The sequence below is a fragment of the Hydra viridissima genome, unplaced genomic scaffold, assembly GCF_058129835.1.
Source record: "Hydra viridissima isolate aposymbiotic clone 2 unplaced genomic scaffold, HvirCarnegie_v1 scaffold_9, whole genome shotgun sequence".
NCBI classification, from domain to species: domain Eukaryota; kingdom Metazoa; phylum Cnidaria; class Hydrozoa; order Anthoathecata; family Hydridae; genus Hydra; species Hydra viridissima.
Genome location: NW_028324308.1, coordinates 17,711,715 through 17,718,138, shown reverse-complemented (window position 1 = coordinate 17,718,138; position 6,424 = coordinate 17,711,715).

Below are 6,424 nucleotides of genomic sequence, written 5' to 3'. Positions count from 1 at the left end.
TTTTTAATTCCTTTTATAAGCCAGAATTTTAGTTCTTTATTTGAAGTATCCAAAATTGTCTTCACTTTTTCAAATGGAAATGCACAAGTTGAAAGTGGGTTTTCTATCAATTCAGATGTTCTAGTAGAAAATTTACATGCGAGCTCTGTAGTTGCCCAAAGACAGGTATATGATGGAATTCACCATGTTGGTGGAGTTTGCAATGTTGAAATAACCAAATCAATGGTTAAAAGTGTAAATATGTCTCATTCATATTACAAAGATTCATTGAAACGAAAGAGAGAAGAACAGATGCAAGAAGAAAAAGAAAGTATTGATAAAAGAGTATCTGTGCAGAAAATCAAGGAATTAAATGCTAAAAAAACAAAGCTAAATCAACATCATCAGGAAGATATACGCAAGATTGAAGCTGAAATAAAAATGCTTTCACGCAAAATGGAATGAACAGATTTACATTTGAATTATTTAGATTTATTACATAGATTTGAATTATTTTTACTTCCTTAAATTTAAAAATGATTTTTAATCTGAAATAAATCATTTTTGAAGAACAAAAAAAACCTTTTTTTTTATATTTAAAATCTTTACTTTTTAACATTTATATATATGTGTGTGTTAATTCTTTTGAAAGTTTAAGATAATTCTTTTAAAGATTTCTATAAAATTTTTTGAACCCTTATTGGTAATATGCAAATCTAATATATATATTGGTAGCAGACCTAGTATAGTACCTTAAGTTTTAATATAGTAGAAAAAGGTATATAAAACAATCAACAACTCAAATTTTTCAAAAAGTTGAGTTGAAGGCTATATAGACTAGTGATGTTTTATTATTAGATTAGTAGTTATTGCTTTTTTGTAAGTTTATTACAAATTTTAAGGCTGAAGCATAAAATACGATCGTATAACATAAATGATTTCTCTACGAAAAAACTCTGACTTGTAGCTTATAAGTTATTTCCTTTATTGATATTAAACTGGAAAAAAAGTTCAAGTAACTCAGGGAAAAATATAATAAGTCAGGGAGAAGTCAGGGAATTTGAATCAACAAAGTGGCTGGCCACCCTGATTTTATTTATATCGTTTGTGAAATAATTGTCCTTATGTAAAAAACTTGACTAAATGTTTTTAATAATTTTAAATAAAATATTTTACTTTATATGCAGTTTTTTTTATTGATTTATTAGCTTAATTTACTTCATGAATATAAATAATGCATGTGGTTAAGTTTGATGGTTATTCACAAGAACTATCCAAAATTTTCAAAACGTTATAATACCATAAAGAATATGATCAAAAGAATGAAATCAACAACACCTCTTTTAAATATGAACTGGAAAACTCATTGTGATGAATGCTATTGTTGTCAGCAGGTAGAAAAAATCAGTAAAAGTTTAAATGTTACTAAATCACTAAAACAAAAATAAAAAGCTTATTGGTTGCCCTGGCATAAAAAAGTGTGGTCATCTTCCATGATTGCTACCACTAAAAAAAGCATTGTGACAGCACATGACTTGGAAAAGATATTGAAGAACTAAAAAAGAAATCAATTCTCATTTAAAGCTTTACCAGTTTAATTTTTCTGGTAAAATACCAAAACAACAAGAAACTCTAAAAAAATGTGAACACTTATTTTGTTTTTTCTGTCTTGAGAACAATATAAAGGTTAACCAACTCAATGAAACATATGTCCAAAATACAAAGAGCTTATTTTACCTGAAGATTTGATTTCCAGTATTAAAACAAATTCTCTTTTAATTATGTTGACTGTTGCATGTATATGTAAAAAAAAGTTTAATTCAATCAAAGAATATGATTTAGATATAAACCATAAGTGCATCTGCCTTGATAAATCATTAATAATACCACAATCAGCCACATCATAATCATCATCAATATTCTCATTTGCATCTAATTTGGTTTCATCATCAACTTCATCATCATTTATTTAACAACAACATTTCTAAATTTAATTAAGCTTTTATTAAGCATTTATTGTCAATAAAACCGCTGTATAATCTAATTAGATGTAGTTTTATTCTCAATAACTGTCTTTACATTACCAAACTAGAAACCAAGATTACTGTAGCAAAGGCATAACTGTGATGAGGGAAACACACCCACATAGCCTTGTCAAAACCAATTCATGAAAAAAAATGTTTTTTGTCGCAGTTTGATATTATTTATCTTCTCATTGCCATTAATGTTAGTATATATTTTGATAAATTGGTAATTTGTTTGCTTAAGCAGAGGCTTACACAAACCAATAGTAGGAAACTCCTTACTCTTCCAGGTTTTTTGCAATCTGCCCTTCCTTTTGCTTCATATTCATGAATAACTTCTATGTATTGATGCAATGTTTCATCAGCTGTTTGGCAACTTTTCACTGGTCCACTATATATATATATATATATATATATATATATATATATATATATATATATATATATATATATATATATGTTAATACAAATGAGTAATAGACAAAATTTTGGCTCATATTTATTGTGTTAAAAGATAAACTTGTTTTATCATGTTTATATATACAAATTAATTTTGGAAATATTTGAAAAACATTCTTTTATTTTAAAAATATAATGAAAGTAAAAAAAAAAGACTAATCACATGATTCAGTGAAAAATGTTAAAGAAAGTGTAAAAAAGAAATAACCACTCTGTTTAGAGCATATTTTTAATCTAATTTGACCAAAATTGTAACTCAAGGAAACTTCAAGCTAATTTTAAAAAATTTAATCTTAAAAGTTGATCAGTAAAAAGTTGTCAAACAGCTGAAAACATTGCATCAATATATGTCCTTGATCATAAAATAGCACACAAATTTTTATTGTGATAACAAACAATAAAGAGACCAATTATGAATACAAAGCAAAAGTTAATAAACCTGTAACAGTAAGGAGTGAGAAGAGAAGTAATTAAAATTTAAAAAAAAGAACCTGAAAAACTAAACAAATCTTGCTATTGGTTTGCCTAAGCAAACGAATAGCAATCAAACTCAATTTAGGAGGTGAAAAATATCAAAATGTAAAAAAAAACATGCATGTATGTATATGTTATGTATGTATTTATGTGTATATATATACATACACATATATATATGTGTATGTATGTGTATATATATATATATATATATATATATATATATATATATATATATATATATATATATCTGTGTTTGTGTGTTAGTATGTTTATTTACAAGAAGAAAAAATTGAGTGCTAAGATCCTATAAAAGTATTAAATACTATAAAAAGTCATCTGAATTTAAAAAAAAAAATTATTTAATTTCTGGGCTTAGAAAATTAGATTATGTGTTTTTAAAAGTGTAAACAAATCAGCATATTCAAGAATGTTAATTTACTTAGAAAAGCGCAACTTTAAACTTTTTGATATAATTTTTATCTTATTTGAATCATTTTATCATGCAACTGAGATATGCTTATTATGATTTCAGTTTTAGAAAGAGTTTAAAATGTTGATTTATATGGAAACCTATATAAATAATCAGTCAACTAAATAAAAAAATTCGTTGCTAAGGACTGTAGCCATTATTAAAATTTGACTTTTTGAAAGTTACTACTGCGCTTGCGTATAATAACTTGTCGCTTCTGAACGACCGTGTTAGGCTCAGGGAACAAAACCGTGATTACATAGGTAAACATATAAATATTTCTTAGAGCTCCTATGTGATGCAGTAAAACAAAAACTATATTTGTGCACACCTGATAGGTACCTGTCACAATCACCTAATACTTTTCATCAAGCAAGACTTTTAAAAATATTTATTGTGCAGTGAAATCTAGATCATTCAAATGCACAAAATGCAAACTCAAATCAGTATATTAAATTATTACATTTTCAAAAGGGGAACTCACATACAAATTTTTTATGAGTTCCCCTTTTATTATGGAACATTTTTACGGTGAGTGTGTCACAATTACATATTAAAGCTATGAAAAGATTAAATTATTACATTAAGGTTATGAAAAGAAAATTTATGTACCTTTGATAATAACATTAGTCAACACGAAAGTTTTATTACTTGTTGATGGTTGCTTAATGGTCAGCACTAAAAATTTCACACACAATAGAAAAATTTGCACTTTGCTCCTTATTCTCTTTTTTATTCAACTTCTGGTGTATCACGTTGCAGTGTTCAACAGTAGTCATCAAGCATTGATGGATTCCAGTTGCCCAGAAAATTGTCAAAAACGTTTTTAAAGGCTATCCTGGAAAGTTTTTCCTGGCCAACTAACAGCCTTTCAAACCGCTTGATCTTCGCGGAACTTATTCTTGGAAACATCTGTCTTCAATAGCGAAAACCTTCGCTTTCCTTGTTCAGTGTTTCCACAAAATTCTTCATGAGTCCAAATTTATGTGTGGAGGAGGCAAAAATATATTTGCCGAATCGACAAGCGGTTTGTGTGCAACATTTTTCTGTCCTTGAACAATCTAAATTTAAGCAAAAATGATAATAAAACTTAAAATTTCTCTTAAATGGTACGTGATAGGTAAATTTTGATGTGATATTCGTGGTCAGTACCCAAAAATCTATAAGAGACACACCGCAGTGTTCAAGAAGCAAAAATTTGTAGTGCGATGTTTTCTGCATTATTACTCTTCAGAATAACTTAGCAATTGGCAGAAGTTAAATCAAAAGCTTAATTGAGAACTCTGAAGAAAAAATAATTCATGCATGCATACATAACAAATGAATCTTTTTTTTATTAGGTTTCACTTGAATGTTCGGGACTCATAACTTTTGACGAGTTTGCGTTCATTATGGTAAAAAAGTAAAGCGGGAGAGTACGAGTAGGTACAAACGTACCTACTGGTCCTCCCCCGTTCTCTTCGTTTTTGTAATTCAAAACGAAGTTGTTTAATAGAAAAAAGTTAATATGAAAATCTATAGCAAAAATCCGCCTAATATTTTAATTGTTTGAATCTAACGCTATAAAATTTAATGATTGTTCTACCAAAAAACAACGTGATCCGCCAATTTGTATCAAGTGATCCGCCTAATTTTATGAAGTGATCCGCCTAATATTTTGATTGCTTAAATCAAACTCTATAAGTTTTAATGATAGTTCTACCAAAATACAAAGTGATCCGCCGATTTATATTAAGTGATTCGCCTAATATTTTGATTGTTTAAATGAAACTCTGTAAAATTTAATGATTGTTCTACAAAAAAAAAAACGTGATCCGCCGATTTATATCAGGTGATCCGCCTACTGTTGTCATCGGCCAGAGTGAATGTTTATTGCTTAAAAACAAAATGTTACTTGAAATTCTTTTATTCAACTGCTTATTAAACTAAATCATTAAATTTTATAGCGTTAGATTCAAATAATCAAAATATTAGGAGGATCACTTGATATAATAGGCGGATCACGTTGTTTTTTAATAGAACAATCATTAAATATAAAGGAGTTTGATTCAAAGAATCAAGGCGGATCACTTCATAAAATTAGGCGGATCACTTGATACAAATTTGGCGGATTACTTTGTTTTTTGAGATCATAAAATTTATAAAGTATTATAAACTTATATACTTTTTTTTGTCGTTTAATAAAATATAACTTGCTTTAGTAACGTTTAAATGATCCGCCCCGCCGTTTGTACCGTTTTAATGATCCGCCCCGCTGATCCGCCCCGCCCCGCTGTTTGTACCTACTCGGAGAGTACTTGGATATTAAGAAAAAAAACGTTGCAAATCTCTAACACCTTTTTGCACACGAAAGATCGAAGAATGTGCTTGTAATAGCATTCACGCACCATGTAAAACTATCTTTAGTTTACCTGACAGCAATCATCTAGATCTTCGAATTGTTGGATTGAGTTTGCTAACGGAGACTGACTAGATCCTCACAGAAATCTTAGCCATATGCATCGATCATCTTGAAGATAAATATTTGAAAAGAAGTATATGTATAACATTGAAATATTCCAAAATTCTTATACCAACAACTATTACCAACCAAAATATCTTATTAAAGCCATCTTTAATTCAATCAAGCTCAGCTTTATGCAAGCCCCTGGCAGTTTTTAAATATAACCATCATTTGCTTGATGAAACTGACTATTTCAGAAGACATAATCCAATTTAAAAAAAAATGGAAATCTTAAAGATAGTTTATGTACAGCAGTGCTCTCATTTAAATGAACTGATAACCATGTATTGTATCTTAGAAAATTTTTTGATAAAGGGGATGTTACTTCTAACATTGAGACTTACATTTGATGAAGAATTACATTTAAAGCTAGATATGAAAGGAAATCCAGTTCCTTTGCCTGAATGGTTTTGAAATGGTAATGCTTGAATGTTGACCAGAACCAGTATGCGGCGCTACTCCACTTTCTCCCCCCCCCCCCCCCCCCTAATTTTATGATTGATTCTGATAGAG